Here is a 14,812-nt window from a genome sequence, read left to right on the forward strand (position 1 = left end):
CTGATGACAAAATCATGAGGCGCTCACATTCAGTGTCAAACCACACATAATGGATTGGTGAGCAGTCATGTTGAAAGGGTTATTTGCTTTTAAACTACTACCTGCACTATGCACAAAAAGGACATGTCCAAGGTAAAGGGGTCTTACTAAGCCCTGTAGTCAATTTCAAATTGAACAAAAATAGCTTCCCGGCCTCACACCTTTTCTGAAAGCTTCAAATTCGGCATTTTATAAAGACTTGCTTGTCTACATTTGGAGACATACACATTAATAACAATTTTATACCAGACACTGATCAACCAAGACCTAACCAGCACAGACAGGTCAAGAACTTAGTGGGAGACAGAATTGGGGGTGTCCCTCATTGAGGAATTCTGGGAATCATGTCTTGTGAACATTCATTGAATGTGAGACATAATCGTATACAATTTAAAGTAATACACAGGTTCCATTACTCAAACGTAACAGTAAGCAAGATGTATTCCAGTGTATCAGATTAATGTAATAAGTGTAAGAATCAAGAGGACACCCTCACACACCAATTTTAGACGTGCCCTAACCTCCACTTATTCTGGTCTTCTGTAATTGATTTCTACTCAAAAGCCTTCAACCAGCAGTGGAAACCCACCGTCCTTGTGGTCTTTCTGGGATCTACAAATGACACTGCTTTAAACTCAGAGTATCGTGTATTGTGATTATGGAAGTCTGATGGTGTGCCTTCATTTTAAATGTGACTAAAAGAGCTGGGCAAAGTCCTCCATCTGCTCAGATTCACGACTGCAGAGAGGAAGAGTGTTTGATAGGGCATGCCCCCCATGCAAAAAATGAATCTGATGGTCTAATGGAAGACGTGGTGGGATGAGGGGTGACCTATATTGATAATGTAATAATTGTGGTTTCATTTGGAATTTTTCTTCTCTCTTTTGAGTCTTTTGCTCTTTGTCTCTTAACCTACGTCTTTATATTTGCTACGGTGCATCACCATAATGTATTCAGAATAAGCCAAATAATTACAATTAAATGTTCTTGGTTGCTGCTTTATTGATTTTATCGTGTCAATAAGAAAATGGAAAAATAATGTTGCTTGTATGAACAAGTGTAGTCTGTACCCAATGTTGATCTGCAATAAACGTAAATTAAACAAAATAAACAGTATGTTGTAAAAGATGAAAAAAGAAAATATAACAAATACACAAACATAGACAAATCAATCCGATTTCATCAACAAACAAAAAGGATATGTTCAAGAAGGAGCTCTTAACAGATCCTATCAACTGGACATGTGTTAGTGAATTATAGTTTAATGTTTTTATTGAGCAGCTGGTCAATGTTTTTGTCTGATTTCAGTCATTATTTATGTAAAACAAACTGAGCTCTGGTTATGTGGCAGCATCAACACTGCCTTTAATAACCATTTTGAGAAACCCTGCATTCTCCCAGTTATTAGTCCCACGTACCAGGCTGTTGGCAGGCGATAGCTAACTGTAGTGTTGTTAGTAGACTACGCTTGGGTTGTGTGGTTTATTCAAATCCCTTTTTTATTTAAGGTACCTTAATATATCTAAAGTACCTTAATATATCTAAAAATCTAATCGTACAGACTGCTGTCTCTTCACAACTCAACTTTTATGAAATTAAACATGAATCTTTAGAGACCAAATGTAGAGCCCACTATATCACACAGAAGATATGCATATTTAATGAGTGATCAGTGTACTTAGTTTAGTTTGGAAGTGTACATTGCTTCGTATGGTACGGAACAGTATTCTACAGTATATTTTCAATATTGAGGGCCCAACCCTGCCAGCAGTCGGAACAGTGATCACATGTTTTGACATGGCATGACAGCATTTTAATCCCAGCTCACCTGGGTGTGCATGCACCCCATGTACTGAGGTTCAGTCCTTAGCACAGTGGTCTGGGTTTGATTTTGGCATGTCACCCCCCCACTCTCTCTGCCTTTCCTGTCTTCAGCTGCCCTACCAATTAAATCCCAAAAAGCCCAAAATAATATGGACATGAAAACTACGGCATGGTTAATATTTAAGGTTAAGAAAACAGAGTAGCTCAGTCCGTAGGGAGTTGGGTCGCTGGTTCCCTGTCCAGTTGTTGCAGCCCCCTCACTCTCCATCAGTGCATGTAGAGATAATGAACATGTGTGTGTATTTCAGGCTTGTGTGTAGTGTAAAACTTGTAATTTCCCCACTGGGGATCAATAAAAAGTATAAATTCTAAAAGTAATAATAGAACATTTTTGTGGTAAAAATGAATAAAGCATCAGTCTTTGTCATTAAAGTTGAACCTGCTCCGCCCCCATCCACCACACCCTTACTTTCCATGTTACTAGGTTGGGAGCACTGAATATTAGCATTAAATGTATATGGTGTGCCATATTCCTAGAGATACTCCAGCCAACATGCCATCCTTTAACCAGCCGTATATGCCCATGTTTGTGTGTCTGTGTTCATGTGTGTGTCTTGGAGAAGTTCTTCCGAGTGTCTTTCAGGGTCCGTTGTTTTGTCCTACTGTTTCTCCCGTTGGAGATGTGGATGTGACAGGCCGGGGGAAAATATATTCAAGTCGTAACAAAAACACACATGCGCGCGCAGCCTAAGAGGAGATAACAAGTAAATCGCCATAATTTTATTATTTATTTCCTCTCTTATCGAGGTTTGTTTGGTTATTTATTTCTCTCTGTCTGTTGTCTTCAATGAGTTAAACAATGCAAGAAGATTAGCCCACTATCTCGCATTATTTCCTTTTCAAGCTGCACACGTTTTATGTATGTCTGTGCATTTGCGCGTGTGTGTGTGTACGCAGCATTTACTGCGTGTGTGTTCATGAGTGTGTGTGTGTGTGTGTGTGTGTGTGTGCACATGTATTTTAATTCCTATGGTGGGGAAGAGAGGATGTGTTCATTATCGTCCTGTCCCAGCCTTGTCCCTTTAACAGTAATTGGAGCGATATTAATTGCTGCGCAGTGTCTGGTTGATGGTAGCACCATGATGCTGCACTGATAGGGCCGCTGTTTTTTTATGTGTTTTTTTTCTCCCTTCCTCTCCTCCTCACAAACTAACTGCTGGGCTGAGCGAGGAGGAGGGAGGAGGGGGGAGAGAGAGTAAGGGAGAGAGATAGCCCCTCTATCAGCTCCGGAGCAGGCGCTGTCTTTATCAGGAGCACGATTGGCAAAAAGGAAACTTTGACCGGTCTGAATTTTTCTCTTATCGTCAAGCCCCCCCTCCCCTTCTCCACCCCATCCTCCCCTCTCCCCCCCTCACTCCTTCCTCCATCCATCCACCTTCTCCTCCTCTGGTCTCTCCATCACCACTAACAACCACACTAACAGCCCTCCCTTCTCTCCCCCCTCTTCCCCTAACAGCATATATCTCTTCCTCTTTTTCGTTCTTCTTCGTATTTCTTCTTCTTCTGGCGTGTCACAGTGGGACTGGAGTCACTGCTAATGTGCTCTTGTTCATACAACATATTCACTATGTATCACACATTCCCCATAAACAGATGAGAGGAGAAGTGTGTATTCTGGTATGGAAATAAACAGTTTTTTTTATCTCCTCTGGGAGTGTTGGCATTCCACTCGTTTCTCTCTGTTGTTGCGACACTTCTGCTCCCGGGTCCAGAGGTTTTCTAGCTTTTAATCTTTCAGGGTTTGGCGTTAAGGCTAATCATTGTGCCAGTGGTCCAGTAGTGAGGCTACAGCCTGTATGCGTTACACCTTGTAACATGCCATCTGTAGTAGGATTTATTTCTATTATTACTATTATTATTATTATATTTATTTCTTTTCAAATTTATTTTGTCTTTGGATGTCTTTGGTTCCCATTTTGGATTTGTTTGTTTTGTTTGTTTCTTTGCGAACATTTGGAAGTGTTTATGCTTGACTGAAACTTTTTTATTTTTAGCAACACTTAATGGCTCACTTTCAAAAACCGACTCTCTTCAGCACCAACACCACTCTTAAGCCGATATGTCTTAACACTTACAGTATTTGTAACACTAGTGCTGAAACAACCACTGGGGTACGCAGTGTAGTACTGTTTATTGACAGAAAATATGGATCAACAGAAATTTTGAACATTAATTCATTGCTAAACTTTTGCTGGTTCCAATGTAAAGATTTGCTACTTTTGTCTATATTATAGCACTAGTGCAGTGCCTGTTCACGTAATGGGGGTTCACTTCTCTGCTTCTGATAAATGTATACCTCTTTATATTCTCCAGACCAGGTTTATTTTGTGCAAGATACCAATATGCCCAGAATGCACCTGAACACACCTCCCTGGGCGTATTTGCCATTTAAACGATGTGGACGCTGACATAGCAGAGACACTACGGCTGTGCGCCGCGCCAGGTGCTGCAGGGCCCGAGGAGGGCTCTGAGACTGGCTCTGAGACTGGCTCTGAGACTGGCTCTGAGACTGGCTCTGAGACTGGCTCTGAGACTGGCTCTGAGACTGGCTCTGAGACTGGCTGTGTGCTGCCCAGCTTCTCTAAGCTTGTTCATCTAAAGAAGAAACTTCTATTTGTTACAGCAAAACGGTACATTCATTTTTCACGTTTCAGTCTTTCTTGTGCCCTTCTCTTTTGTCCACATTTGCAATCTATTCTTTTTCCTCCTCTTTCTCAGCTTTCTTCTTCACCTTTTCTCCATCTGTTTCTCTATCCCTCCTCTTCGTGATACCTCTATCCGTCTTTACCTCTATAGATCATTCTATACCCCTTTGTTTGTCTTCTCTCTATCTCTACTTATTGCTGTTTTTTTGCCACAGTGTGGGAATATCAAATATTATGTATGCACAAATCTTTTTCTTATGAATTCCATGCAGTTTCATTTATAAAGAAAGTCTAAATTAATTAAATATGAATCTCCTAATTATATTTCAATAGTAGCAAAATATGATTTATTCTAGTTTGAAACACAATAATCCTAGATATGAAAATTTTAATTTCCCTTTCCATGCACAGTTTGTTTTCTAACCTTATGATAATAATCGCTTCATTTATTCAAATAATTTATTCAAATAATTCTTTCGCAGTCATTATTGTTCAAACAGACTGATATTAACATGAAACAGAGAAAACAACAACAGAGCATTTTAATTCCTCCTCTCTTCCAGTTTTTCTTCCTGCCTAAAGATAAAACAGTTCATCACTGGACACAGCATTTTTCAATCCAAATATTTCTAACCGTCCCCTCAGTGTTTTTATGTCAAAATTCCTTAGTCATAGATGGTAGTCAGTGCCTTTCTTTTTGTGTTTTCACTATTTGACTTCCAGTTTCTGCCAACAGCAGCTATCAAAACATTGGCTTTGAGGCTTCCATTGATATGAAAGAAAAAACATTCAAATTAAAGAGATGATAAAGTTGGAATGGATTAGAGGCTTCAGCAGTTTTCAGTTTTCTTTCTCCAATGTGTCTTAAAACAATCAAGATTGTGTGTGTGTGTGTGTGTGTGTGTGTGTGTGTGTGTGTGTGTGTGTGTGTGTGTGTGTGTGTGTGTGTGTGTGTGTGTGTGTGTGTGTGTGTGTGTGTGTGTGTGTGTGTGTCAGTTTGATGAGGGTGTGGTGGTGGCATGGTGTCTAGGTGGGAGCTCCTTCCTATCAGGGGATGGCATGATATGCTAAAGCCACCAATTTAATCTACAGTGTGTCCACACTGCATGATATGCAAATAAATTATGAAGAGAAGGAAGAAAAGAAAAAAATATCTTTTGAATGACCTTGCAGGCTGGAGGGTTCAATATTTCCCCCCCTTGCTGCTTAAAATTCTTGATATGCAAATTGATGTGAGAGTAATCCCTTGTCATTGGCTGGCTGGCTGTCCCCACACGTTCTCTCCTCCACCACTGTGGAGAAATCCATTGTCAGTAGCTATCACTAAACAGTCAAAGCTTTTTATATCCAAGGAGATGGACAAAATAACTGAAACATTTGCTAATTTATGAATATGAATTAGTACATATTTATACTAGGGATGTGACTATACACCCAACTCACGATTCGATACGATTGACAATACGGTTTTCTTACAATTTTTAATGAAATTACTGAAATATATCCTTTATTTATAGAAACTGTGGAAAACAGCAGATGTATAACCCTCATGTTAAAAGTGCAACTGGAATAGTATTTAATTTTAAATAACAAAGAAGCTAAAAATAAATGAAACAATAAAGAAACGCTTGTTGAAGTGCTAGATGGCTGAAAGAGTATTTCAGCAACATTGAACGCAACACAAGCTTACGGAGCCGGACACAAACACAACACTACGTCCCTCACTGTAGTTTAGTGTCCACGCTGTGTCAAAGTCTCCTCTGTGTCTTCAGCTGCGGACTGTTGGACGTCACAGTGAAATACAGTCACACTGAACACCGTTTAACCGTGTTTAAGCCTGCTAACGTTATTAGCTAACGGTAGGCTAACGTCACCTGCTATATGTTAACTAACGTCACACCCTAGGCTGGTTTAAAGTTGCATTGTGATTGAAATAAGCTGGAAAACACAAATTCTGGTCAGGCCAATCACAAACATCAACTTTTCAGCTTTAGGGCCAAATAATCTCTTTATTCATGGCTCTGGAACACATTTGGGCATCACTATAAAGTCATCATTTTTCAAGAAACCAACCCTAACCCTTGAATTTATAAATTTAAAATTTTGGTTTGAAAGAAATAGCTTTTTGCTGAATTAGACTTGGTCAACTCGAACTTTAATGAAATAGTTACGGACACTTTCATAATGTCCAAACACATGATCCATTAATCAAGAAACAATTTGCAGATAAGACATACTCAGAGTAATAATTAGTTGCAGCCCTACTCTTAACACAAGGTTAGGAATCTGTACACTTTATGTTAAAATACTAAATCTTCAATTTCTGTTGAGCGTTGTATCCCTGTGGTCTGAATTTATTCAAGATTTTACAATCCTTTTCGCTGCAGTGAATGGTTATTATTGAAAAATTATTTGGTCTATAAAACGTCAGAAAAAAGGGGAAGAAGATTGTCATAGAGTCCCAAAGCCTCAGCAGACATATTCAAATTGCTAAAATTTTTCATCACAAGAAGATCCCCATCATTTAGAAACTGGACCGTGGGAATGATTCAAACTTTTTTTTTTTAGTCCTTATCCTCTTTTTGTTTTTTTGGATATTTGTTAGATTTTGTAACTGAAAAACATATTTATATGTTAAATATCTATCTTTTAACCTTATCTTTTTTAGCCTCTTACATTTTCAAAATTAATTTATACTTCCCAACAGCAGGAAAAACACCGTCAAACAATTGCATTGGAAGCAGTGAATTCCATCAAAGAAATTGCCTCTCTCTTCCTTCCAGTGTGTGACATGGATGGCAAAGACGGTCTGGGATATGCAATCACACCCTCGGACAGCTTGTCTACCCCAGGGAAGCCGAGCGGGTTTTCCTGCTTACCCAGCACTCCTTGCTCCTTATCCTCCCCAACAGAGTTATTTAAATTACCGCAAACAAAGCATTGTAATGGCAGGCATGATAATGGTTAATATTATTATTTACTGCGCATGTGTGTGTGTGTGTGGGCGTGAGGGTGTGTGTAGTGAGTAGTGATGTGTGTGGTGGTGTTTGATGTGAGAGAGTGAGTTGTGTGTGATATGTGTGACGGTGTTGTGTGTGTGTGGTGTGTTTGTGTGATGACGGTGAGTGTGGTGTGTGTGGGTGTGTGTGTGTGTGGTTGTGGTGTGTGTTGTGGTGTGAGTGTGGTGTTGTGGTGTGTGTGTGATTTGTGTGTGAATGCCGTTGGTGGTGAGTGTGTGGTGTGGTGTGTGTGTGTGTGTGTGTGTGGTGTGCGTGTGGTTGTGGGTGTGCGTGTGTGTGGTGGGTGGTGTGTGTTGTGTGTGCGTGTTTCTTTGTCTGTGTGTGTGGGGTGTGTGTGTTTGTGTGCAGAAGTGGGTGTGTGGGGTGTGTGTGGTGTGTGTGTGTGGTTTGTTGGTGCATGCCGGGCGTGTGGTGCGTGCGTGTGCGTGTGTGTGTGTTTGTGTGTGCATGCGCGTGCGTGTGTGTGTGTGTGTGTGTGTAGGGCTATCATACAGTAGTTAATTATAATGGAGCGTGAAGACACACTATATGCGCACACTATCACTGCTGAGAGTCTAATTTATTTGGGTTGAGGAATGAGAGATGTTGGCAGCGTCACATTTGCATACCGTGCATAGCGACTATCCCCCCCCCATTGAAATCATCAGAGACAGCACAAGGTGCACCCTCATCACTTTGTCCACATGTGATAAGACCTTTGTTTCTCAGGATGATCCATCTAGTCATGGAGGGTTGAGTGTAGTCACCGAAGGATGAGGTGTTTGTGTAAAAGCTTCCAGTTTTCTATCTCTTTGTGGAGCTAGTCATACAAATCCAGGACCTCCATTCCAGGAGTCTATTTTTCAATTATTGCTTGGCAACCAGTTGATGCAATAAGTTTTAATCAGTGTCAATTTTATACTGTATCATCATTACTATAACTCTAACCCTAAAACTAAGTGGCTAATATATAAACAAATTCATTAGGTTGCATTTCAATGAAAACTTTAGATTTAAGAATCTACTCACATTTTGATGATGTTTGTGTTTCCCTGACAAATAAACTGTGTGTGTGTATTATGTGGTAAACCAGAAGCCTAGAGGGCTAAAGGAAGAGAGAAAGATACTGGCATGAGGGAAGAACAGAAAGAATAAATGGACAGGTGTGAAGAAGGTGAGCGAGGGAGGAAGACCAAGAGAAGTGGTTTGGAATAAAGAAGTACAATATTGAGTTTGGAGTGCAGAGATAACTAATGAAGGAGAAAAGAGGGGTGAAGGGTTAAGAATCAATGAGAGAGAGGGTGAGAGATTCAGTAAGGTTAAGAGATAGAAGGATAAGGGAGATACAGTATGAAGAGACCACAGTCGGGCTGTCCCATTGGCTCTGTGGGCTGAAGTGTGGAAAGAGTTTGTCGTAGAACATTTCTAACATGTCTTAGGGCTTCCTTTAAGGAATCTTTGTGCTGTGATACAAGTTGGGTTTCTTAGTGTTTTATACCACTAATTTGAAATAGACAATCCATTTCTGACAGTTGTGGAGTGACGGTCCAAACTACAGAACAAGTGCCAAGTTGCAAGAAACATTGGTGGAGAATGAGATGAAGGAGGGAGGAGTAGAAAGGGTTTACTTTTTTAGGCATATGGTGTCAGGTTAGGATAACATAACTACAATAACATGAGGATTATGTTTAAAAATAAATTGGGTGACACTGATAGTTCAATAGCTAAAAAAATAATAATATAAGGGCTGTCAAATCTATCGTGTTAATAACCAGTTAATGCAAATTATCATTAACGCCACAATTTTTGTTAACCCACACACTTTCTGTGATTTCATAGTCATAGACAGTGTTGCCAACTTTATGACTTTCTTGCAAGATGTGACTTTTCAGACCCTCTTGGCGACTCCTAGATATATTCAAATATATTGTAGAGAGAGACAAGACTGCAGAATGGGAGTGGGTGTTCCAGGTCTTATACTACATCCATGTTCAGGACTGATGGCTAGCTGAAACAAAGCTCCTTGAGCAGAAATTGATAACCAAAAGAGTCTTTTGAATTAGGGATGCACAGTATGAGAAACATTTCTAATTGCAATTATTTTGACTGATATTACGATTACAATATGGTTCATGATATTGGAAGTAATGACCTTTTTAATATCATTATTCTCATTCATTGAAAAATATTAAAATTAAAATGGTTGTAGTGTGATTGTTGTGAGGATCTGCACCAAACAAGAACGTTTTCTGTAGTCTGTAGGATAGGATTTGTAGGCCGGGACGTGTCTGCAGCGCCGGTTTGACATTTTGTCTTTAAGAAATATTGCAACCCCTGCGATTTGGATATTGCACTAGTTCATATTGCAATTTTGATAAAATTGTGATTAATTGTGCAGCCCTATTCACCAGATGGTTCTCTCCATAAGACTTAAGTGATTTGCATGTGTTGTGGATTAGAACTGAGTTACCACCGGAGTAGTCAAGTCTCAAATACCACTTGAGCTTGAAAAACGTGAACAATTTAGAACAGATAAAAAATGTGTGATTAACTAGGAGTTAACTGGGACACTAATTTGATTAATTGTGAAAGTTTTAATTCATTTTGCATCCAACCCCTCATTTTCATTTGTACAATTACAATACTACACTGGCATCAACTGTGAGCTCCTTTAGAGCAGGACTGACCCACATCCACCCGTCTCTCACACACTTAGACATGCTGTACTCTCGTGCTCTTCTCTCTAACCTTCCTCCATATCTCCAGCCAGCAGACTGCCGTGTCTCTCTGGAGGAGGGTGTCCCTGCAAGCACCTTGTCAATTCCACCTGTCAATCAAAAGGTTTTGGGATGATGATTGGTTGTCATGTGTCCAGAGGGCTTGTCTTGTCAGTGAGGCTGAGATACCTCAAAGTACAGTCTGAACTTGTTTTCATCCCATGAACACACAGCCAAAGAGAACTTTTGCATGTGCGTCAGCAGGAATGTATGTTAGACTTAATGGATCTGTAATTGTGCATCTATAAACAATGACATCACATCAATCATAATTTTCTTAGTGAATTTTTATGAAAAAGATTCATCAGTTTTGGTCAATCAGACTCTTCTACTGCAGCACAAACTAGCTCATATATAACGAGAGCAATCTAAAAACAACGCGTGCAAGATAGGGCTGCACAATTTATTGCAATTTGATTGAAATATGGACTAGTGCAAAATCCAAATCACAATATTGGTCAATGGCAAACAATGTGTCAAACCATTGTGAATGAAGTGTTGTGGTGCTTTGGAGATGTCTCATCCTACAAGTCCTGTCCTACAGACTGTAGAAAAACAATTGTTTGGTATAGATCCTCGCAAAAAATCACTTACATTCTTTTTTTCATTTTAATATTTTTAATGAAAATGAGAACAGTGATACACAAATGATCATTCCCTCCAGTATCATGAATCATATCACAATCACAATATTAGTTAAACTAATTGCAATTAGATATTTTCCTCATATTGTGCAGTGCTAGTGCAGGAGAGCGTGTGCAATAAAAAGTTGTTCATGTACTTGGGAGCAGAAGCTCAGGAGGAGCATTGGAAGCCAGCATCGCCCTCTGCCTCCATCACCCACTCTAGATCTACACCATATTCTGACAGACACACACTTTCCCTTCCTTTACCATCTCCTCTCTCTCTCTCCAGCCTGTCTGTGATGTGTCACTCCCCTCCTCCATGCCTGATGATTGATAGGCACGAGGCCCTAATCTTAAGGAACATTTCTCCGTGCTGTCCGGCTGCTATCAGCCAAGCAGCTCCCATACACCCAGCTCGTGAGCCCATGGCAGGCCTGGCTCTGCTGGCGGGACTGGACATTGGCACGCTGATTACCAGCCTATCAGATCCCTGGCTTCTCCTGCAACCACTGCACCACAACCTACCCTTACTCTCAAACACAAATACACTTAAAGACATCTGTATTTAACTTGTCAGTGTGCTCCATTGCCTACATCCATTCCCCAAGTAACTTCTGGTGTTGGGTATGGGTACAATTTGAACTTCAGTGAGCAGCATTTGTGTGTGTGTGTGTGTGTGTGTGTGTGTGTGTGTGTGTGTGTGTGTGTGTGTGTGTGTGTGTGTGTGTGTGTGTGGTCGTTTAAATATCTGGAAAACCGTTCATCCGATCTACTTGACACTTGGCGAGTGTATTGCTGAGTACCAAATGGACTGCAGAAATGAATGCACTGTGAATCAAACTAAGACCGCACAATAAAGGTTGAGGAAGGGGAAAACTAGGACGTATGTACAGCTGCGAAGGCGGGGCTATGGGACTTCTAGACTTTCAATCAGGGATGTCTTCCGCAGCGGACTACTGGCAGTTACTAGTCTTCGCCTATTTTAATGAATACCTTTTTACTTTAATTGTAACTGTGTAAATTCCGAACCAGAGAAAGCTAGACTCACAAATGCAAAGTGTTCCATTTGAGTGAGCTAGCGGTAATGTCTGTCTCCACAGTGGTGTGTGATCTCCTGTTGGCGCATGCTGGGGGGTAGCAAGCCTGATTTGGGTGTTTTATGATTATTCTGCCTACTCTCCTCATTATCTAGGAAGCCTCAGGATAGGATGCTCAGTGTCTGTATTGTATTTATACTATGGCTGATATAAGAAACACATGTAACAAACTTCCTGTTAAGTAACTGCAACATTACATGTTACTAGTATATCATACATATAGATTAAAACTGCAAGACTATAGACTGATTAATGTGGCTCAAACTGACGTATGAATACAATCCTGATGACTGACAAGTATCATAGGTTTCTTTTTAAATGTGTGATGTTAGGGATGTTAGAAACCTCTTGTAAGAATAGAGCTCTTCAACCCTCTGAGGAAGAAAGACACACTGGCGTGTCCAAACGATGTTTGACAAAACTCTTACTCAAAAAGAAATATTACAACATTTCATTTCATACAGTTATTTACTATTTTAATCATATCTACTTTGGTAAAGTCATATCAAGCACCGAAACAACTCGTACAACATGTCATAAGTTAATCTTTATTTTCAAAAGAGATTTGAGGAATTATAAAAAAACATCAACATTTCAGCTTTAGCACCAACTTATTTCTTAAAAAATGTGGGCGTCACTATATAGAGTTTGTTATAGAGGAAATGTAAAGTTTTCTATTCTAGAGAGTTTGTTCTGAACGTTTTGATATGAAACACACAGGGATCAGTTTTATGCAAATACCTTAAAAAGGTACATTTAAGAAGATACTGTATGGGAAAATGTCCTTAGACCTTCAGAGGGTTAAAGTACCAAACCTGTCAGAAACTGTATGTTTAAGTACTGTACGTAGTAATATAACAGGAAAATTATACAGAGCTTGAAACAATAGTAAGAGTAAATGAACTGAGGTGTAATGTTCCAGTAGTTGTTGATAGGGTTTCCTAAACTGGTTAATCATCACTTCCTACTGATACTTTGTAGTGGATACATTTCTTTATATTTTAAGGTAATGAAGTGATTTCTGTCAGCAGCTGTACATATTAGTTTGTCTGGAGGCCGATGGCCCCCAGCGGTCAGCTGATTTAGATAAAGTTCTGTTAAACTGTGATGAGGTCCAGGAGCTCAGATCACTGTTAAAGGGACGACCTTTTGCAGCTTGTCATTTTGAATCAACCCCAGCTTCTTGTCTTGTTAGTCTTGTTACCGCCAGCTTTGCATATTTTTCTGCTGGTTTTCAGGCGAGCAGGTACTGTACCACACCCCTATGAAAGACTTAACTCTTTTTCCCCTTTTTGTCTTTTTGGCCTAAACATGTGCATGAATGTTTCCATTTTACCAGACTCATTTGCAACATTTTAAGGGGTTTGTGCTATAATTTAGGTTGTGGCTTTAAAAAATGTCTACTTTTGCTTCAACTTTAGCTACCTGCTTAACTAATACCAAACACTAATGTAATGATAATCTTTTAAATGATATAATTAAAGGCCTGACCCCAAATTGATCCATTGTAGCATTTAGGACCAACAAAATCTCACGATTGCTTTCATTTTATATCTTTAATAAGGACATAACATCAACAAGATATAACTAGCACATAAGCACACTCATGTCTCCCACTTACTGCTCATTTTTCCCACCTTCATATCTCTTCCTTATCATCCTCTGTCTTTTTCTCTCTGTGTCCTCTTCTGTATCTCTTACTCACCAGTTTCCTTCCTTTATTAGACAACAATCTCTTGTTTTCCCAAACCTTAAGGGAGTTTATGTGTCTACAGTTGCACTAGAAAAGCTGTCTGAAGTACTTGCTATATTTGCCACATGTGCCAATGTAATTTTTACTATAAAGTCAACTGTTAGCAGCATGCTCTATAATACTCCACATGGGTGTTTTTCACTTTGTCTATCCTGAAACTTTCAGCATTACAAAATGACTACAAGTACTTAAATGGACTATAAGTAGACAGAGACAATGTTTAGAAAATGAATCAGAAGAGCTTGGGACCCTTCGGCCTACTTTATAGAATGCAGCAGCAGGGAATATAAACGCAGATATGTGTAGGACGGAATAGAAACCATAAAATTAGTTTCCTTTTTGATTTTCAGTTGTTACCATTGATTGCCAGATGTATTACAAGAAGATGCTTTGGTGAGGAGTATTTATGTATTCTTTCTAGATATGGAGTAAGAAACAAAGAATGGCTGTGTTTTACAGCCCTTCTCATGTTCCTTCTGTTTGTTCGCTTCACTCACCGCTCTCTTCTTGCTCTTGTCTGTTTTAATTGATGAACCTCTAAATGACCCTGAGTGTGTCAAGCAACCCTATCACTCTTTAACTTTTCCATGTCTCCTTTTCCCCGGCCCGCACTGCCGATACCGGCCTGATTGAAATGTCCTTTTTTTCAGCGGGAGCCAGAAGGAGTTGTTAAAGCAGACATGAATTAATGATTGAATTAATTATCGGAGTCACATACCGTACAATTAATTTTGTGGCTTTGCCTCAGTCTTTCCTCTCCCTGTCTGTGCGTAGAGAATGTCAAGAAACATTTTCTAATTAATTCATGTGTGATTATCAGGAATAGTTTCTGGAAGGTCTCCACTTTCAATTTGTGACAGGCTACAGCGGAGGAGAGAAAGAAGGCTGCAAGAGATGGAGGTGGGAGTGTAAATGAGGGAGCAGCTGTGCTTGTGAAGGATGTGCCCCCTCACACACACACACACACACACACACACACACACACACACACA

The 14,812-nt window shown here is 39.8% G+C and overlaps 3 protein-coding genes across 5 annotated transcripts in view; 2 read left to right on the forward strand and 1 right to left on the reverse strand.

Annotated features, from left to right (window-relative positions):
- LOC116693433 (uncharacterized protein KIAA0513-like) overlaps positions 1 to 14,812 on the reverse strand; it is a 453,101-nt gene that overhangs the window by 135,816 nt on the left and 302,473 nt on the right. The gene's annotated exons all lie outside the window — the stretch shown is intronic.
- Positions 1 to 14,812, forward strand: part of LOC116693434 (uncharacterized protein KIAA0513-like) — a 453,088-nt gene that overhangs the window by 107,633 nt on the left and 330,643 nt on the right. The gene's annotated exons all lie outside the window — the stretch shown is intronic.
- LOC116693372 (zinc finger protein ZFPM1-like) overlaps positions 1 to 14,812 on the forward strand; it is a 143,751-nt gene that overhangs the window by 63,998 nt on the left and 64,941 nt on the right. The gene's annotated exons all lie outside the window — the stretch shown is intronic.

This window comes from Etheostoma spectabile, chromosome 8 (assembly GCF_008692095.1).
Source record: "Etheostoma spectabile isolate EspeVRDwgs_2016 chromosome 8, UIUC_Espe_1.0, whole genome shotgun sequence".
NCBI classification, from domain to species: domain Eukaryota; kingdom Metazoa; phylum Chordata; class Actinopteri; order Perciformes; family Percidae; genus Etheostoma; species Etheostoma spectabile.